This window comes from Rattus rattus, chromosome 1 (genome assembly GCF_011064425.1).
Source record: "Rattus rattus isolate New Zealand chromosome 1, Rrattus_CSIRO_v1, whole genome shotgun sequence".
Taxonomy (NCBI): Eukaryota; Metazoa; Chordata; class Mammalia; order Rodentia; family Muridae; genus Rattus; species Rattus rattus.
The window spans coordinates 271,204,057-271,225,523 of record NC_046154.1 but is presented as its reverse complement, the minus strand read 5'-3'; the positions used below and the strand labels follow the sequence as shown (position 1 = coordinate 271,225,523).

At 45.9% G+C, this 21,467-nt stretch overlaps 1 long non-coding RNA gene across 1 annotated transcript; it reads right to left on the bottom strand.

Moving 5' to 3' along the window:
- Positions 1-2,069: 2,069 nt before the first annotated feature.
- LOC116890237 lies at positions 2,070-20,905 on the bottom strand. The gene is made up of 10 exons (XR_004386531.1): positions 20,868-20,905; positions 20,283-20,367; positions 15,934-15,964; positions 15,493-15,531; positions 10,795-10,827; positions 9,027-9,051; positions 6,497-6,548; positions 5,817-5,849; positions 4,974-5,150; positions 2,070-2,237 (listed from the first exon to the last, which is right to left on the bottom strand). It is a non-coding gene; the product is annotated as an uncharacterized LOC116890237 (long non-coding RNA).
- Positions 20,906-21,467: the final 562 nt, after the last annotated feature.

The following is a 21,467-nucleotide window of genomic DNA, read 5'->3' as shown; positions in this document are numbered from 1 at the left end:
CCCTAGCCTTAAAGGCATTAGTTATTTTCTATGACCTCAGTGTTACCAGACAAGTCCCTTACTTTGTTTTTATCTATATATCTATCTATGTATCTATCTATGTATCTATGTATCTATCTATCTATGTATCTATGTATCTATCTATGTATTTATGTATCTATGTATCTATGTATCTATCTATCTATCTATCTATCTATCCATCCATCCATCCATCCATCCATCTCTATTACCTATTATCTATCTGTCTATCTATATCTATTATCTAATCTATTATCCATCATCTATTATCTGTCTAATCTATTATCTGTCAGTATCTATCTATCTATCTATCTATCTATCTATCTATCTATCTATCATCAGTTCACCTAATCTATTATCTGTCTACCTAATGTATTGGTCATCTAATCTATCCATTTATTATCTGTCTATTTAATCTATTGATTATCTATCTATCTATCTATCTATCTATCTATCTATCTATCTACCATCTGTCTATTATCTACCTATCTATTATCAGTCTATCTAATCTATTATCTATCTATCTATCTATCTATCTATCTATCTATCTATCTATCTATCTATCTATCTCAGCTTCTGCTTACCTTGGTTTATATGAAATTGCATTTTTCTGTCCTATAGTCTATTCTGAGCCTCTAAACATGTTAGACTTCATTGTTTTCTAAAAGATTTTCATCATGTTGTATTTTACTGACAATTTTCTCAGCTTCTCTTTTTTCTTTTTGCTCCCAATCTGCTTATTTTTGGCACAGAGAGAGAGAGAGAGAGAGAGAGGGGGAGGAGAGAGAGAGAGAGAGAGAGAGAGAGAGAGAGAGAGAGAGAGAGAGAGAGACACCCTCTGTTTTGTTCTCTCTTAAACAAATCAGAGTCTGACTCCAGTATGAGTCAGGTATAGATGCCTCTGTAGTTTTTTTCTTCCTTTTTTCTGGTCATTTGGTTTTATTTTCAGGAATATTTTACACCTTTAAATGCAATGAAATACTGATGTTCTCTCACTGCAGAGAAAGGCTGCAGTTTTGTATAGATCTCCGAGGCAGACAATCCTTTCAAATCGTCACTAGCATCTGCACTGACTGGACAATGAGTTTTATTATGGCGTTGTCTATTCACACTATATCCTTTTATCACAGCACCCCATGACAGTGCTTTTCCTGCCCTTCACCCACTGCTGGTTCCTTTCTTCTTTTCTTCTTCTTCTTCATCTTCTCCTCTTCCTCCTCTTCTTCCTCCTCCATCAGAGGCTGTCCTTTGACTTTCTGCTTTTAGAAATAGGATCTGGGTTGGGGATTTAGCTCAGTGGTAGAGCGCTTGCCTAGGAAGCGCAAGGCCCTGGGTTCGATCCCCAGCTCCGAAAAAAAAAAAAAAAAAAGAAATAGGATCAGAGCATATCTTAAATACTGGTAAACTAATATGAAAACAGAATTTCTGCATCCGGTGTTGGTTTTTAGCCAAAACCCAGTCATTTCTGACGACTGTTACGCAATTGCCCCTAGTAATCCTATTTTAATGAACGAGTTAAAAGTCTGCACTTAACTAACAGCAGGTCAGCATATAAGGAAGCGGACAATTCAGGAACTTACTATCTTGCTCTAGTGAGTTACTGTCGTACTGGCTGTGTGACACATTCTTACTCCTAGGATTACGTGCTCTGTCGCCGAGTTATTTAATGTGCTGTGTTTGTTTGTTCAGAGTCTGTTCAGAAGGGAAATAAAAGCTGTCTTTCCAGACACATGACACACGTATTCATATTTACAAAATTATAGTTTACAGAATTCTGTTGGACTAGGTGGTCCTCCCACGGGCCGGGGGACTGTGTTGGAACGGGTACCTTGAGACTGTTCCAGTCATGGCGTGTTAGACTCGAAGGCCTCCTTTATCCCTCACTCCTGACACCCCTTCACTTCACAGAGAAGGTCGGTGAGCCCCACAAGGATGAATAAGAGACCACAAGTGAGTTTACGAACTGTGTCTTGGGTTTTCTCCCACTGCACGGAGCCGTGACTTACCAGCTCTGTCCTCACATCCCACAACCAGGGAGGACCAAGCAGGCCTTTGTTTTACATCACATTTATTTCCTCCATTTTTTATCTGCTGGATTCTTTGCTTGGCAGTTAGCATGTGCCTGGCTCTCGGGTGATGTCCAAGTTCACAATCGCTGCCCATAGGTTCTGGCAAGGATGATGTCATAGCCTTTGAGTATCAGGTAACTGAGCCAGGCCCTGGAAGATAATTTACTGGTCAGCGCTGTGGGAGGCGTGCTCCTGGTGATGTGACCAGCTTCAGGCTTCTATCCAGACACCCAAGGGAAGCTACCTCTTCCCACAGACTGTGCCTGAGCAGGCCCCGCCCCAAAGGGAAAGATTTCTGCTTAAGTATCGGAATCAAAAGTGGGTTTCTGGGGAACAAGAATACCCTTGGCAGGGAATAGGGAGGCAAAGTGTAGAACAGAGGCAGAAGGAACGCCCATTCAGAGCCTGCCCCACATGTGGCCCATACATATACAGCCACCAAACTAGGTAAGATGGATGAAGCAAAGAAGTGCAGACCGACAGGAGCCGGATGTAGATCGATCCTGAGAGACACAGCCAGAATACAGCAAATACAGAGGCGTATGCCAGCAGCAAACCACTGAACTGAGAATGGGACCCCTGTTGAAGGAATCAGAGAAAGGACTGAAGAGCTTGAAGGGGCTCGAGACCCCATATGAACAACAATGCCAACCAACCAGAGCTTCCAGGACTGCCACTATCCAAAGACTATACATGGATTGACCCTGGGCTCCAACCTCATAGGTAGCAATGGATAGCCGAGTAAGAGCACCAGTGGAAGGGGAAGCCCTTGGTCCTGCCAAGACTGAACCCCCAGTGAACGTGATTGTTGGGGGAAGGGCGGCAATGGGAGGGGAGGATGGGGAGGGGAAACCCATGTAGAAGGGGAGGGGGATGTTGGCCCGGAAACCGGGAAGGGGAAAAACAATCGAAATGCAAATAAGAAATACTCGTTAATAAAGATAAAAAAAAAAGAATTCAGTTACAATGCATTTTATATTTAAAAATAAATATCATAAATATATAAAAAAGTGGGTTTCTGAGAGATAACAAAAGCTTACTGACTCATGTTTTTTGAAAGATGCAATCTTATATTTGGATATTGGAATCTCCATCTATTTTGATTATTGGGGAAACAGGACAAAAATATTTGAAGGGGGACACTTAAGAAAATATACAGTCACCCTACTAAGACTGAGGCAGATGAAACCATTTTTTCCCACCACCCACAACTCAGTCTGTGTCTTGAGGGAGATTCTCTGTAAGCTGTAGGGTAGGCCGTGGGGAGGGCAAGCATCTGAGAAAGTCTTCCGTGTGTGGGGTTAGGAGTCAGATGCGCCTGAGGTAAAGAGTGTTAAGAGGGTTGGAGAAATGGCTTGCTGGTTAAGTAGTGTCTGTGGGGGTTCCATCAGCCCTATTATGAAATAGAATCTGAAGGCAGCTGAGCCCTTTAGATATTATGTTTTTTACCCATAGATAAACACTACTCTCACCTTTAATCAGCGAAGTCTCTCTGCAGGGTATGGTGGTGAATGCAAAGACACACGGCCACTCAGGGTGGGCCACTCAGGGTCCACACAGGGCCACTCAGGATCACACACAGGTCACACAGAGGTCACTCAGGGTCCCAAACAGGCACTCAGGGTCACACATGGCCACTCAGGGTCACACACAGCCACTCACGGTTACATATGGCCACTCAGGGTCACACAGGGCCACTCAGGGTCACACACAGGTCACACATAGCCACTCAGGGTCACACAGGGCCACTCAGGGTCACACACAGCCACTCAGGGTCACACAGGGCCACTCAGGGTCACACACAGCCACTCAGGGTCACATATGGCCACTCAGGGTCACACATGGCCACTCAGGGTCACACATAGTCACTCAAGGTCACTGTGGTCACTCAGGGTCACACAAGGCCACTCAGGGTGCTCAAAGATAGTGTGACAGTTGAGTACACAGCCTTAAACAGGACATGTATACCACACCCTCCTGAGGCTTAGGGAACATGGCAGAAAAGGAAGGGGAGGAATGTAGGAGCTGGAAGAGGAGGAAGGGCTGTGAGACACCGTCTCATGGGTCCATTTGACACAGCCAATGTAGCCGCGACTTCATGATGGTTATGGTTGCCTACAGTGAACTTACACAGTCTACCAACCACCAGTCATGGACTGGGGAGAATGGAGCCTACCCCTCATTACTGAACTACTGTCTACCGATGGGTTCTGGGGAGAGGCAGTCGTTTTCTTTAGCACCCACAGAAGAGATAATTCCAAACCCGCGATCCCACAGGTGATTCTGGTTAAACTCACTGGATCTTCACAGAACGTCAACAACCTAGACAAAAAGGTTCTGAGTGCGGGAAGGGAGACTTTAGGGAGGATCAGATCATAAGGGGGTGGGAGGAAGATTAGAGAGGGAGTTGTTATATGCTGTGTGAAACTGTCAGAGAACACATTTCACCCATTGTGCATGTCTGTCTAGCGTCTGACTCTTGATACTGGATTAAGTCTCCCAAATAATGTGAGAAGTGCAAAATACCTTCTGTAAATGAACTGTGGACTCTGTGTTTGTTAGTGTTTGAACCTTTCACCATTGTGTATCTTTACCTCCAATTTTTCCCTCTGATTCTAGAACACTCTTTCCGGTACAGAACCATCTATGCCTGGCACCTTCTCTTTAGTTCTTGACCACAGAGATCAGAACAACATGGGCCAGCCCTGCCCTCACCTGTTTTCTTTTTCAACCTCGTTCCTCTGCTCTGGACTACACACCTGCTTGCCAAGATAGTTCTCTGCCATGTTGTCCCAAGAGTACCCAGGAAGTCTGGGTTCCCACTATGTATAGCAGGATAGTCAGGGAGGGTAGGCAGTGAAGGGGGAAGGATATTTGAGTAGATACCTGGAAGAAACACTGGAGACATTTCATGATGACAAAGTTTAGAGTCTAGGTAGAAGGCTGGCTGGTCACGGGGTTGTATCCTTGGGTGTGTAGGAATGGGCTTCCGATGATTACTCTCCAGAATTTGAGCTGTGATTCTTATTTTGGGATGTAGAGAGATCTGGAGGCGTGAAGCTTCTGCATCAAATGAGAGGACTGGTAGACCATAAAGGAGAGAGATACAACTCTCTGGGTCTCTATCACGTTCTCTACTGTCTCTGGACCTTGGCATCAGCAGAGACAGGCGTCACTGACTCCGAGGTTCCAATTTCACGGTTTAAAGGCCCTTGGGGGCTGTTAGGATTAAGAGGGGTGACTCGGCAGAGCCAAGTGTTCACCAGGAAAATGCCTCTGGCTTGCTTCAGAGGAACAGGGAGATTAGATGACAGGTTTAGAAAAGTTTGGGCCAATCACAATTGTTCCATGTATGATAATTAAACTGTAATGACATTGCTTATCAGTGTTCCTCCCACATTTAGGACCAACCGAGTTAAAGCTGTTTAAAAGCCTTTGCTGGTCATGGGTGTATAGTCCTGTAACTCCAACCACGTAGAAGGCTGAGGCAGGAGGAGCCAAAGTTCAAGGCCTGCCCAGGCTACTGAATGAATTCGAGGCCAGGCTGGGGAACTTCGTGAGAGCAATGAACAATCCCAGAAGAGAGCTGAGGATACAGCTCAGTGGTAGAGCACTTGCCTGACTCGGCCTTTGCACAGAGTCCCAGGGAATAAATGGTAGTGGCTTGGTTTTGTGAGGCCAGAGCTCTGAAAGGAACAAATTATGGTTCTGGGGAGGGGGAGGGCTCACCTTTTCCAGTTCTTGGTTTAGGCAGGTTCATGCCTGAAACATATCAGATAGGTAAATTTTTAAAATCTCTACATTGACACAAAGCATGATGCTACAGTCTTTCTTTACTACTTGCTAAAAACCCTTCCGGCTGCCATGGTTAGAAGTCATTCTTGATATTTAGATTAAGTCCCTAACAGGAGGGCAGATCTTCCTCCTTAGTCTGTTCTGTGGAAATGTGTCCAGTGTCGGGGCACAGGACTCTCAAGTGTTCCTCCTTTTCTTTATAACCTGCTAAGGAAGCCCTGAGTTCCCTTTCATTCTTCATGACTTTTCTTTCTGACTCCCTGTCTTTTCCTGCGTCTTTATTGTTAGCTTTGGCGTCATATGAGAGACACAGAGAAACTTAGGTTTCAAGCCTGCTCCCCAGTTCAATGAGGAGAATTTCCCAAAATCTGTTCTGATGAGGTCCAGGGGAATTTCTGATGGGGGCTCTGGATGGGGAGGAAAGCCTTAATTTAATTTTGCCAGTCACCTTCAGTTGACAGCGAGGGAGGATCAGGAGAGCTGTTTCAGGAGAGCACGGATTACAACTGTAGGCTTCTGAAGGCAGGCTCATAGCTAGCTACATGACTGGCCACCACACCCATATCCAGGTAGATGCCATCCCTTTTGCAGATCGCTAGAATAGGGACACTTACCCAGTCCTGGGGAGTACAGGTGGTATGAATGTCACAGTGCGGTTGCTCATGCCTGAGGAAGGAAATTGTTACAGAGATCTGGAAATGTCTCCCCAGTTGATAAGCGCACTTTTCTGGTTAAGGGTCTAGTGTGGGAGGAGTAGACTCAGGGTAACAGATTTGTCAGAGGAGTGTAGGTGTGGCACCAGATAGTTGTGACTCTGTCAATCTCTGCTCAGTCAGTGCTGGCCAATCAACTACCTCACTCTCACACAGTGCCACTGGAGGGGTCAGTTTTGGTTTCTTACTTCTTATAACATTTCTTTCGGCTATGGGAAAGAAGTGGTGTGTGTGTGTGTGTGTGTAGACCAGAGGTCAACCTCAGGCACTGTCTACCCTGCTTTTTTGAGACAGGATGCCTTAATGGCCTAGAATTCATCAAGTTAGGCGAGGCCAGCAAGCCTCAAAGATCTACCCATCTTTGTCTCTCCATCAATGAGGTTATAAGCACAAGCAACCACGCACCGTGGGTTCTGTGGATTGAACCCAGGTCCTCATACTTGCATGACAAGTATGTTACTGACGGAATTTTCCCCAGTCTGTGGATTTTATATTATTTGGGACAGGGTATGATGTATCCTAGGACGGCATTGGACTCTTGCTCTTCCTGCCTCTGTCTTCTGAGTACTTAAATTATAGGCTTTACATGGTGCTAAATATTGAGCCCAGGGATTTGTGCATGCTAGGTAGAATTTCTCTTTAAGGATATTGGGAAAATAGCTGTTATACCCCAGCTCCACCTTTTCACAGTGTGGGTATTCATAGAGGGATTCCCGTGGCTCACAATGACTTCTTAGAGATCAAGTTTGCTTAGAGAAGATCCTTCAAGTAGGGGTAAGTGTCGCCCTTTGTCCTTTGACCTTAGAGCTCACTGTCTAAGAAAATATTGTGTGCCAACATCTCACAATGGATTCTACCAGACCATAGTTCCTTGCTCCAGAGTGGGCTTGATGGACCAGGCCTGAAGAAAGATCAGAGGGGTTTTTTTTCTAGACTATTTAAATATTCCCAGGATTTGAACTTCTATGAGTTCTATTCTGTGGAGAAGCCCCCTCCCCGCCTAATCTTCAGGATATTACCCCCTTGCCTACCAACCCTTTCATGGCATTTGGAGGCCCTTGAACTAATTTCATTTCATCCTGACAGATTAGCAGCTTTGGTATCACAGGAGAGACAGATCTGGATCCTAAGAACTCAAGCCCGCCCTCGGACTCTTGCATAAGATTGTGCCCCTTAGCAAGAGACCTGGATGATTGGAATAAGTACAGAAATAGAGTGGAACCACAACAGATGGGTTCTCTTCTTGGATGAGTAGAGGGAAGAACCCAAAGTGTGTCTTTGTTGATAACCCCAGACACTTGTATATTTTGGGAACTAAAGTTTGGACTGGAGCGAGAACTCAGTGGTTAAAAGCAATTGCTGTCTTTTCAGATGACCAGAGCTTCCAGTACCCACAGTGGGTAGCCTACAGCCATCTATAACTCCAGTTCTAGCAGATATGATGGCCTCTGAAGGTACACACACACACTCACACACACACACTCACACACTCACACTCACACACACTCACACACTTACTCACACTCACACACACTCACACACACACTCACACACGCTCACACACACACACACACACACACACACACACACACACACACACACACACACACACACACACACAGAAATCTTTAAAAGAATTGTAACTTGGTTCCTAATTCCATGCTAACCTCTCCAATCTCTCTTCCCTACTAAGCCCTTCATACAGAACCAGAGAACGGGAAAAGCTGTTCTATGCCATGCATGGCCTCTCCATTGCAAAGAACCACACCTGACTGAGCACTAAGAGTTCTCAGTCTCTCAAGAGTCACTCCTTACGCCTCAAGATCCTTTCATTACTATCCAAGAGCTTTGAACGGAAGGACATGGCCCTTCCACAATCGTATACTGAAGCCAAATCCCTGTCGTGATGGTTTTTGGAAGTACAGCTTTGGAAGGTGGTCAGATCCTAAACCAGAGTTCTCAGATTAGTGAGATTAGTGTCTTTATAAAAGACAATGCCTGTCCTGTTTCCGCTATGCCTCACCCTCACCCCCACCCCCACAAAATAATTGAAAGGAGAGACATGATCCAGAAAGTAGCCTGGTTCTGGTCAGTAGAGGAGAGGCAGCTAAGACCTGCCTGGACCCCATTATAAAATTAAATTGTTCTGGGGGCTTTCTAACTTCCAGAACCAGGAGGAATACATTTCTGTGGTTTATGAGCCATTAGTGCTACATTCTGTGGCAATAGTGTTAACCAAGAAAGCGGTGACCAGGCTGCACGGAGTGGGAAAGGGGCTTCCGGGAAAGCCAGGCTCAGCCTGATGGGAAGGAAGCCAGAGTCCATCTGTGATCCAGATAGCAGATCGTCAGATGAGACTCTGGGGCCAACTCTTTACCCTCAAATTCCATCCCTCATTCCCTATCCAGGCCTTTTCATTTTCTCCGTTTACCTCGAGTCCGAGCATCTTCTTGAAGCTGAAAGAGAAGGAGGATTGGGCGGTCAGAGACTTCGGTTGGTTTCCCTGGATGTTCAGTGTGCTGGCTACAGGTTGGTCAGATGTAGAGGCTGTCAGATGTGTACTTGGGAAGCACAAACATGTGGGAGTGAAGCTCTATGTTCCCTAGCAGCAGAGCCCATGTTGTTTATGATTAAGATGATGCCTCATATGCACTATGTGGCCCATATACTCTGAGTGCCTAAAGCATGTAGAGATTTCTGAACATCCCAGCAGCACATACGGATGAGCTTAACATTTTTCTTCCGCTTTTCTGCTTCGACTTTTCTTCTCCCCCTTTGCTTTCCTCATGAGACATCAGTGACTCTCTGTAGACTTGGAAAGGGCCTTTTGCAAGTCCTTTGTACTCACTGCAGAGTACACAGCTGCTCGTGGGCCATTTTGGTCCTCCTGAGCTCATGCAAGGCACCCAGATGGTTGCTCTAGTGCGGGTCTGAGCTTTGTCTAGTAAGAAATAAGGACTGTCCCAGTTCCCACCGCTCATGGTCTCCTTTGCTTGACTTCTTCCTAAAAAAGATTTATCTTTCTTTTATGTGTATAATTGTTTTTCCAGCGTGTATTGGTGTGTCCCACAGTGCCTGTGGAGGCCAGAGGAGGGTGCGGTACCCCTGGAACTGGAGTTACAGTTTTGTTAGCTGCCTGTGGGTGCTGGGAACCCTCGCCGAGAGCAGTAACCATTCTTAACCGCAGAAACATCTCTCCAGCACTATGCTTGATTTATCTTAGCATTTGTGTTCAAACAATCTCCCTTACACCATGGCTGGGTTATCTTATCTGAACCAACACGAAGGATCTATCAGGGAAGAGACTGCAAGAGAAAGCACCAGAGAGGGATGGGGGAACAGATGGACTGTTAACTTCACATACACTTGGAGAAGCTATAAGCCAACACACACAAGTCTCACTTCTGTGAAAAAGGGTTCTGTTTGCAGGAGACTGTTGTCTTGGGAGATTGAAATTCTAGGTAGGGAGAAGGTGTCTTGACCCCAGAGGCAAAACAAAACAAAACAAAACAAAACAAAACACGACACACCCGGTGAAACTGTGAGGCTTCTGATCTCCATTGAGAGTCTATTTTACCTCAGTCAGAAGCAAAGCCTGCTAAGATTTTCAAGAGAGGAAGTTCCAGACATCACAGCAGGACAATGTTGTGGCTACGGGGGCCACAGAAAGGGACACTGTTCTGGGGACTGAAGCAATCTTGATGGTGAAGTAGGATCTGAGACACTTCAGCATTTCGGTCAGGCTAGGCTCTGGGGAAAGGTAAGCAGTATGGTGCTTGCTTCAGTGTAACATTGAAACATTTGATCTGTGTTTAGAAAAGAAATTGAACTCTGTGTAGAGAACACAAGTTTAAACCTGGGCTAAACTTTGCACCTCCTGCAGTTCATAGGCAGACTACCTCCCAGGGCAGTTTATCATGCTACCTGGAGGGGGTCTCCTCAATGTATTCTCTGAGCAGCATTTCATATAGCCAGATCAAGAATTTCTGCTGAGAGAATTTCAGGTAAGTTCATCTTTTCCCCAGTATTTTACTATAGTTTCTCAGAGGGAGTTCTTCTCGTCTCAGTTGCTTAGGATGACAAGTCAGTCATATAAAACTTTGAAATGAAAACCTTGGAAAGGGTTCACATCTCAGCAAGGCATGGAGAAAAAAGGAATGTTAAAATCCAGGGAATTTAGAAAACCAAAATAACCTTACCTCCTTTTGTATTCCTTTAAAGGCCATTAGCACCTGACAGGGGGAAAAAGGTTAGCATTACAAAGTATCACTTTATTAGAGGGAACTTATATAGAAAATTAAGTCACCTAACCTCCCAGGTTATATTATAACCTGATTGCTACGTTGTGTGCAGTGTGCCTACTAGGGCTTTCTAGCCCCAGGAATAGCTCCCAATGACTTCAACTCTACATAGATCTCTAGGTTATCATTTTTGCATGTGGTGACTGAATTTTATTAATCTATTTAAAAATACCTGGGCTGGGAGGAGAATGTTAAGGAAACTGAGAACCAAACATTCAAACATCTGAGCCTAAGGGTACCATTCTCATTCAAACCACCACATGAGGTCAATGGTCGGTACCGGGAAGGTGCTGTATCCATCCCACACCCCCATGCCCATGAGCACTCTAAGAACAATGTCTTAGTTGTTTTTCTATTGGCATGATGAGACACCATGACCAAGGCAACTTCTAGAAGAAATAATTTGTACAGGGCTTAAAGTTTCAGAGAGTTCGACTCCATGGCCATCATGGTAGACAGCCCAGCAGCAGGCAGGCATGGTTTTGGAGCAGTAGCTAAGAGTACTACTTGATCTGCATGTACAGGTCGGGTAGGGGGGAGAGGATAGGGGAGAGGAGAGAGGGGAGAGGGGAAAGGAGAGAGAGGAATAGGATGGACTTTTGAAACCTCATTGCCTGCTTCCCAGTGACACACCTCCTCCAAGAAGGCCACACCTCCTAATCCTTCCCAAGCAGTTCCATCAACTAAAGACCAAGTATTCAAACGAATGAGCCTATGTGGGCCATTGTAGCTTGTCTTTGTACTACTCTGTGGTTATTCTTTTTCCCACCCTTTATCCCCTCAGTTTCACCCCATCACTAGATCTGTGTGTGTGTGTGTGTGTGTGTGTGTGTGTGTGTGTGTGTGAGAGAGAGAGAGAGAGAGAGAGAGAGAGAGAGCTTGTAGCTGCCCTTTGCTATTTTGTGGTTCTCCTTTCCCCCTCCCTTCATTTACCCTCTTAGGTTTACCCCCATCACTAGAAAGGAGAGAAAGAAAGATAGAAAGGGGTGTGGGGGAGATAGAGATCTCTGAATCTAATTCTTTTCTTTTTTCTTCTTTGAGCACAACTACAAACAGACCTCGCCCCCTGCCCCCATCCCTCGTGAATGACCAACAACCACCTACCCCTCCTCTCAGGGCTCTAGCATTTACCCTCTGAAAAGTTTCCAGAATTTCAAACATCACACAGCCAGTCACCGAAACTATCTGCAGCTGGCAAAACTATGTCCCCGCTAGAGCATGAGCAAATAAACCATCGTCAGCAGTTACAACGTAGCTCCCTATTCCACACCCGGGATTAAAACAAAGAGATAATCTTATATTTCTGTGTGTGTGTGTGTTTTTAAGAAACCCAAATTCCAGAGCAAAATTCTCACTACATTCCCCCCTTTTTGCTTTAAGCTGTCAGTTATGCTGGGTGTAGCAGGACATTATAAACACAGACATTATCAGTGAAATCAGCATTATCTGGGTCAGTGGTCGAGGTTTTCCGGAGACCTCTTCTGCTCAGTTCTAATCTTGTTGGTTTTGATGGTTTCCACAGCCTTTCATTTCTGTGGCAATATCAGCAAATCTGCATCCCCAACACAAAACTTTCAAAGGCTTCCGTTCTGATGTTAACACATCCCTACGGTACATAGGCTGATTTAATGACACAGTTTTTTTTGTGTAACCCAGTTTTTCTCGGCTGCTGCTGTTCCTTTCTTGCTAACATTCAGAATATTTAAAGTTAACAGAGCACTATGTAGTCCATCCTTGCGGGGGGAGGGTCTTTATCCTTCACTTTTGTTTTCTAAGCATTTCCTTTAAGGTGCCATTAGTTCCTTCTACAACCGGCTGTCCTGTGTGGTATGCCTGCTTTATATTACAATATGTAAGGAATTGCTTCATCTTACCGGAGACATATGCAGAGATATTGTCCGTTGATTTGTATAGGCATCCCCACCGTAGCCATTACTTCCAGTAAATGTGTAATTACACAATCAACCTTCTCAGAACTCAAAGCAGTTGCCCACTGCAATCCTGAGCATGTATTGATGGTAGGGTGCAGACTTTAGTTTTCCCAATTTTGCAAAATGGGACACACCCATCTGCCAGATTTCATTTCTTTTGGTGTCCCTAGGGTTACTCCCTGCAGGCAATAGAGTTTGGTTATACGGGGGAATAAGTGAGACATTTCCTTACAATGTCCTTGGCTTGCTGGCAGGTGAGAGAATTCTTTTTCTTTGAACCTTGGCTGTTAACATGCTGTTTTTCATGAAATTTTGAGGCTTCCAACACATTTCCACATTGGACCCGGCAAGCCTGTGTGAGACCTAATGTGGGTGATCTATGGTGAATAGTTTCTACTTAGGATTGCCTGTCACACTTGTAACAAATATAAGTTAATTCTGAATTATCCAGAATAAATCCAGCAGTTTCTACATGCAGAGCAACTCCTTCTGCATATTGAAGGTTAAGTAATTATATCAAGAGACTTAGGAAAAGCTAATAATACTGTAAGAGCTGCAAAAAGCTCTGATTTTTTTGAGATGAAGTATATATATATGTGTATATACATACACACACACAATATATATATATATATATATATATATATAGTTACTTTGCTCATTTGGTCTGATGTATAGCCTGACATTCCTAACTTACTGGCATCAGCATAGAATGTGGATACTTCAGCCATTCTCATGCAAACCGACACACACGTCAAGCTGGAGAGAGAGGCTGAGCAGGATGTGTGAACACACCACCAAGCTGGGTACCCTCAGGTGGGAAGACGGCCAGAACCTGCTGCTTCTGCACTCACAGGCAGGCATGCCTTGGTACATTGCTCGAGTTGTAGCGTACAGGGTTCACAGTTGGCTAACACTGCTGCTGTCTTTCCCCCCTAGCAGCTGTTACAGCACTTCCCAATCTTACGGAAGCTAGCCACTCAGGAAGTTTCCTGGTAAGCACTCACTTGCTATCCCCATGTCATGTGACCAAAGAACATGGTCTTCAGCAATGGGGTTTTACTATTAGGTTCTGGGGGTCATGGCAATCGTTTTTATTGTTTTGGGGGGGCTCCTTGGACACCTCTGACCAACAACTTGGGAGGTGTTATCCCATACCTGGCCTTTGAGTTTTATCTGATAATCTACAACCGACCTCTGGGAGAATTATCCCCAGTGTAAGAAAACTTCATTAAATTCTTCTATATAAGTTGGTAATGGTGGTGCATGCCTTCAATCCTAGAACTCTGGAGGCCGAGGTAGGTGAATCTCTGTGAGTGTGAGGCTAGCCTGGTCTACATAAACAATTCTAGGCCATTCAGAACTGCTCAATAGAGAGACTCTGTCTCAAAAGGATCAAAACAATCTTCTTAAAATATAAGTATAAAGTGAGTGGACTTTGAAAACAGAAAGAGTCTTGATCTGCTTTTATTTGTCTGTTAATTAAAAAAAGACAGCATTGCTGTATCTAGAGATCTTGGTTGGCAGTTATTTACTTTCAGGACCTTAGGTGTGTCAATCCACATCCCCCTGGCCTTGAGCATCACTAATGAGAAGTCACTGGTTTGAGAATAGCCCGGCGTACATGCCTGACTGAAAAAAAACAAAAACAAATAAAAAACAGTAATTATACAGCTAGTCAAAGGTAGAAACTTTCTGAAGGGACTCCAGCAGCACAGAAAAATCACTGCGAGAACTGACAAAGGGTGTTACATGCATCAGAGTCTGCACAGCAAGGGAAGGGGTCTCCAGGGTGAAGAGGCGGTTACAGGATGAGGGGAAGGGTCTGCCAACCACACAACAGAGGGGACTGATATCTACACAAAGAACAGCAAAAACCAAACACCACACCCTCCCAAATCTCCCAGTCAACGAATGGTTAATAGACTGAACGTTCGATTCTCAAAAGAAGGAACAGAATGTTGTCGAGTAAACAGTTCAAACAGTGTTACCATTTTTAGCCTTCAGGGAAATTAAAACTACAGCGGTTCCATCAGTAGCCACACAGTGGTACTCAAATGTGCCGTTACACAGACCTCCGCTAACTGGAGTGTTTTCTATCCGTGGCCCTGGGGACAGAAGGTCCTCCTTCAATCTGTATCTTGGAGATAGTTTTCCACGGGGTTCCATCTCTCTATTGCAGGGGCTGTTGCAGGGAGAGAACTCGGAACTGGGGCTCATCTGCAGCATTCTTTTCCAACCTGAGTTTTCTTTTAAACCTTTGCAGATGGAGGTAGTGGATAACATCTAAATCATTTAAACTGGCTTGGGAATGCAGCCCCATCAACGTTTACCGTGGGGGATCAGAGCACAGCTGCGGCGCGTTGAGCCCACGCACGTTGAGCCCACGGGAGAGGCCAAAGCTGCGCTGACGAGTCTGTGGTGGCCCCTTAGCACTGAGGGGTTCAACAGCTGTGAAACCAAACACCGCAAATGGGACTCCTGACAGGGCCAGAATGGTGGGTGTTGGAAGCTGCACAGAGCTGTACAGGAATGGGGGTGCGTTGGGGCTCAGAGAGTGAAAGGGACGGGATGGTTCAGAGTGACTTCATCATTAAAGGAAGCAAAATTAGCCCCTCCCTTTCTCCCATGTCCCCGTGCTGTCAAAAGCAACCCGTGGACTTACCTGCTCCCACAGGGTTTCAGTGATTATCAAATCTTTTTCCTGTTGAAACAACAGACAAGTCTTGAAAACATTATCCCAACTCTCCAAGAATCTGGCCTGACATAACACGTAAGCGGTGGGTAAAGAGATATTTCTTGGAACTGAGGTGACATTCTAGAAGATATTCTATTCCTCCCCAACCCCCACCCCAGGTAGCTGAGAGCCTCAATAGCAGCCGTTCACATTTACCTGCCTTAGCAACATCCCATAGCCTGGCCCGGAACCACCAGGCGTGGGAACTGAGACTTGGCCTTGCTACTAGGTGACCTACCGGTCTCTCAAAGACCCAAACCACAAAGCCTATGCGTCCCAAAGATATAAGATTTGGCACCCAGTTTTTCTCTTCTCCCCCCACACTCCGGGAGCCCCCACAAAACCAGCGCATGTGGCCGACTCACTCACCCGGGGCTTTATTGTCTGTTCAATGGATGTGCTGAAAATAAAGAAAGCTTATGAGGAAGACAAGCCAATTCCAGTGTACCAGTGGGAATTCTTAAATTTTAGAAATACTCGTTACCCTACATCTCCTATCCTCCGCCCCCTGCTGCCCCGGAACTCTTGCTGCGTATGCCGGGTTATTATATAGAACGTTGAGAATGCCACGGGTCCGCTGTGCTGAAGGTGGTACCTACCATTCTCCTGCCCATATAGCCGCTTCCCACTCTCGTCTTTGACCTGCGTAGGCCCCCTTGGAGGAGGCACATGCAATTATAAAACCGCAGTCTTTGTGTCCCCAAGTGTGTTCTAGTTTTCCTTGGTGACTTCTGATGGAGTTGGGGTGGTTTGCTGAGGAAGAACTGGAAAAAGGCTTGGCTCACCCCGGGGAGCAGAACTGAAGCTCTTGTTTTCCTTGTTGTTTCTTAGGAAGTGGAATTCCCAGGGTGGAGGGATGGCTCAGTGGTTAGGAGCACTGACTGCTCCTCAGAGGTCCCAAGTTCAAGTCCCAGCAACCACATGGTGGCTCACAACCATCTGTAATGGGATCTGATGCCCTCTTCTGGTGTGTCTGAAGGCAGTTATGGTGTATTTACATAATAAATAAATTTTTAAAAAAAGGAAGTACAATTCCAGGGACAGAACAATACAAGGGTGGTGCAGTACAGGGGCATAGAGTCAAAATGAAGTGAGTTACAGGCCAAACCTCAGTAGTGCATCTGTGGTCCAATAAGGTCTTATTCCTAAGTACTACGTGAACGCCAGCGTCACCCCGGAGAGGGAGGGGCTGAGGATGGGGTAGGTAGTATCTGATTGGAGAGGGGACTAGAATAAAGTCCATTCAGATCTTCTGGCCCTGTGTGGACTGTGTAGGAGTGACACAAGAACCAGGGACTGGCAATGATCAGGAAGAGGCCATTCCCTCCTAGACCTGTTTCGGGCTCCTCTGGATAGAGCCCTTCAGACAGGATTTGAAAAGAGAGGGGAAGGTGAATGGAGGGGAAAACATGGTTAAGAACCCGAGGACCCTGCTGTCTCTGTCTTGGGTCCTGCTTGAACTGTCCCTGTCATCAGAAGTAGCTTTTCCAAGGGAAAAGCCTGTAATCTCAAGAAGTCTGGGGACACAGAGGACAGCGAAGGATCCCCAAAGGATGTTGAGGCCCAGAAGATCTCTGCGTAAGACAGGACCCTTAATGAGCACGTACGTGTTAGGATAGAACAGGGCAGACATCGCCCTAGGATTCCTACAGGTGACTCACACGATTCCTGCATGGAATCTGAGCACAGCTGGTCCTCATTCCTATTCAAGCCACGGCCCTGTCCTAAAATACCCTTCCTTCTCTCCCTCGGTGTTCTGTGCTCCAGGGGTAAAGAGAACAAATTAGGATCCACAGGGGCTTTGCTTATAGAGGCACTTTATTTTAGTTATATGTAGGGGTGTGTGTGTGGTGTCTGTGGTGTGTGTGTGTGTGTGTGTGTCTATGGTGTCTATGTGTGTGTGTGTGTGTGTGTGTGTGTGTGTGTGTGTGTGTGTGTGTGTGTGTGTCTGTGTGTGGTGTCTCTGTGTGTGTGTGTGTGTGTGTGTGTGTGTGTGTGTGTCTGTGGTGGGTGTGTGGGTGTATATGTGTGTGTGTGTGTGTGTGTGTGTCTGTGTGTGTGTGTGTGTGTGTGTGTGTGTGTGTCTGTGTGTGTGTGTGTGGTGTGTGTGTGTGTGTGTGTGTGTGTGTGTGTGTGTGTGTGTGTGTGTGTGTGTGTGTGTGTGTGTGTGTGTGTGTGTGTGTGTGTGTGTGTGTGGTGTCTGTGTATGTGTGTGTGTGTGGTGTTTGTGTGTGTGTGTGTGTGTTTGTTTTTGTGTGTTTGTGTTTTGTTTGTGTGGGTGGTGTGTGTGTGTGTGTGTGTGTTGTTTGTGTGTGTGTGTGTGTGTGTGTGTGTGTGTGTGTGTGTGTGTGTGTGTGTGTGTGTGTGTGTGTGTGTGTCTGTGTGTGTGTGGTGTCTGTGTGTGTGTGTGTGTGTGTGTCTGTGTGTGTCTGTGTGTGTGTGTGTGTGTGTGTCTGTGTGTGGTGTGGTGTCTGTGTGTGTCTGTGTGTGGTGTGTGTGTGTGTGGTGTGTGTGTGTGTCTGTGTGTGTGGTGTGTGTATGTGTCTGTGTGTGTGTGGTATGTGTGTGTGTCTGTGTGTGGTGTGTGTGTGGTGTGTGTGTGTGTGTGTGTGTGTGGTGTCTGTGTGTGTGTGTGTGTGTGTGTGTGTGTGTGTGTGTGTGTGTGTGTGTGTGTCTGTGTGTGTGTGGTGTCTGTGTGTGTCTGTGTGTGTGTCTGTGTCTGTGTCTGTGTGTCTGTGTGTGGTGTCTGTGTGGTGTGTGTGGTGTCTGTGTGTGGTGTCTGTGTGGTGTATGTGTGTGTGCGTGTCTGTGTGTGGTGTATGTGTATGTGTGCATATCTGTGTGTGGTGTGTGTGTGTGTGTGTGCGTGTCTGTGTGTGTGTGTGTGTGTGTGCTGTCTGTGTGTGGTGTGTGTGTCTGTGTGTGGTGTGTGTGTCTGTGTGTGGTGTGTAGGCCAGAGGCATTAGATCACTTTGGAACTGGAGTTACAGTGACTGAGCTGTTTGACATGGATGCTGGGAATTGAACTTGGGTCCTTTCAAGAACAGTCTCTGCTCTTAAACACTGAGCCATTTTTTTTTTTCCATCTCATGTTGATATTTAATCCAAATTCTTTTAAACAGAGATACAGAGATGGTGACTAATCATGCTCGGTAGGGACAGTAGGACAAGTCTCTCTCTCTCTCTCTCTCTCTCTCTCTCTCTCTCTCTCTGTGTGTGCGTGTGTGTGTGTGTGTGTGCACATGTGTTTGTGCTGACATTAAGCTAGAACAACAAAGATGACAGGGACTCAGAAGAAGATTGAGCCTTCATGAACTGAGTCCCGGCCTGCGTTCTGTCTGCGGACACCCTGTGCCTGCAGTGTGAGTATGTGAAAGGCCCACTCCATGCGCAGCAGATCAGGCTGTGATACACGCTTGGTCACCGGGAAAGGCTTGGATTCCGACTCAGATCTGCCTGCCCACCATAGCATTTCAATCGCTGTCAGTGTGTTAGTTACTACAACCTGCTTGCTTTGTGGTTGAGCTCTAGGAGAGCGGATTACAGTTGGAAGAGTGGAACTTTGGGCCACAATTCTAGTCTTTTTTCAAATCTCTTTGCCTAGATAAGTTCATTTTCTCATCTATAAAACGAGGGGAATGACCTGAGTTCTGGGGGGTTTGGAGACTTATAGGAAGGCCTTTGCAGCGGTTAAGTTCATTCCAAACATTGTGATTCGTGTTATCTGTTCAGTGTCTTGTATTCTTCTATTGCCAATAAATCATCAACAACAACAACAACAGCAACAGCAACAACAACAACAACAGCAACAACAACAACATTCATATGAAACTATACGACACCTGGCATTGCTTCTTGGTGTCAGCAGCTCTGCAGGAGACACCTCTCCTATTTGCAGAGCTTCAGCCTCTCAGTTCCTTGCTCAATCTCGGCAAATCTAACCACCTAGAGCTCTTAGGACAGGCAGTTACGAGCCCATGAGAGACCCTCTCTCTCTCTGTCCTAATTCATACCACATCTTGTCCCAGAACATCTGTCACATGCTTTAAGGACTTAAGCCAAGTGCCAGTTTCTTCCTGAAACTTCCTTGATATATAAAAGCAAACTCTATTTCTCTTTTCGTTTTAGCTAACATCGCCCAGGTCTCCCACTTAGCACCTTTTATTTAACAGAAATGCCCTTTTTGTTTTGTCTTGTCTTTTTCTATCCTATTCCAAGGGAAGCATGTATTTTTTTTTATATTGTTTTTATTTTATGTGTGTTAGTGTTTTGCCTGCATGCACGTCTACGTGAAGGTGTCTGATTTTGGAGTTACAGAAAGTTGTGAATTAGCTTGCAGGTGCTAGGATTTGAACCCAGATCCTCTGGAAGAACAGCCAGTGTTCTAAACCACTTGCCTTATCTCCAATACGGAAACATGGTTTTGATTCCCACTAGGCAGGACACAAAGTGCTCGGAGAGCATTGGCTCCGGGATGATCAGTGTTTAAAGGATGAAGTGCCCAGACGACCCGTGGAGGAACGGCAGAGCAAGCCCACCTTCTTGGCTAGAGTGGAAAGACTGTTGTCCCTTCTACCGAGAAGATTAGGGGGACACAATATGTCCTCATTTACCACACCCTAGGAACAGCCAGATGGAGATGGGAGCGGGGAGCTGCTTCTCCTCCCGTAGATCAGTGTAAGCCCAGGGCCTTTCCGCGTGGGGGCGGTGCACACTACCTTCTTTGCTGCTCAGATGTCATTCCTGCCTTTGTTTTTGGGATGGCCAGGCCCCTGCAGTTGAAGATGGAGACAGTTTCAGGTCCTGAAATAAATAAGAGGAGACTCTTAGGCACACGGTAAGAACATACTCGTTTCTGCACAGGAACCTATGTCATGGTGTGTGTGTGTGTGTGTGTGTGTGTGTGTGTGTGTGTGTGTGTGAAAGGGGAGGTATGTGTAAAGAAAGCTCTCCTTCATGACCTGAAGAAATCGTATTTAACATTGTAGGAAGGGGGCTGGCTAGAGACTCCTTGATCTGAGAGAAGACCTAAGACAACAACAGAAGGGATCATACGGTGAATTCGGACTCAGTCATCTGCTAAGGGCAGAAACCTGGGCAGAGGTCAGTCAACTCTTGCTGTCAATCACTTTGAAAAGGGGGAAGGAAAACCCACAGTCAACATGCTTGGGTCTGCAAGGCCAAAGCAGAAACCCAGATGAGGAACAAGCCTGCCTTTGGTGGGGACCCGTTCTACTCTTCCTGCCAACCCCTCCTCACCATCCCACACCATCAGAGACCAGGCCAGCAGCCCAGCAACTCACCTGACCATGTTCCACACCCTTCCCCTTACGCTTCCTCCCTTCTGAACCCCATATCACAACCTTCCTCTGCTGCTGACCCTTGCCTCCTAACACTTTGTGACTTCAGCTATGACATCATAGATGTGGGACAGGGATCAGCTCAGGCCTAGCTCACCTCGGGCCCTGCCACCTCCACATTGGTGAAACAAAGGGACGATATAAAATTTTAAGTTTAATTTCTGAAGACTTTGCCTCCTTGTGTTCCTCTATTAATTTTATAAAACATCCGTTGACCTTTAGAGGGAGCCCCAAAGCAGACTCTACCTTCTGTTCTGAGTTTCAAAAGAGGGCCTGAAAAATCCGACTTCAAGATTTCTGTAAAGATAAACGTTTTTGTTCTGAATTTCAAAAGTTTCTGACTTAGGAAAAAAAACCGCCAAAAACAAAATAACTAAAAACCCCCAACAACTGTCGAATGATAGTGACTATTAGTGTGGAAGCCAATGTGCCTATGAGTCCCAGAAGCATCAGGACCAAGGTCTGCTTGCTTCTTTTTGTTTCCAGACTCTCAGGAGGAGCGGCCTTAGAGAAGCAGTGGGCCAACGGGGAGCGTTCCCAGCA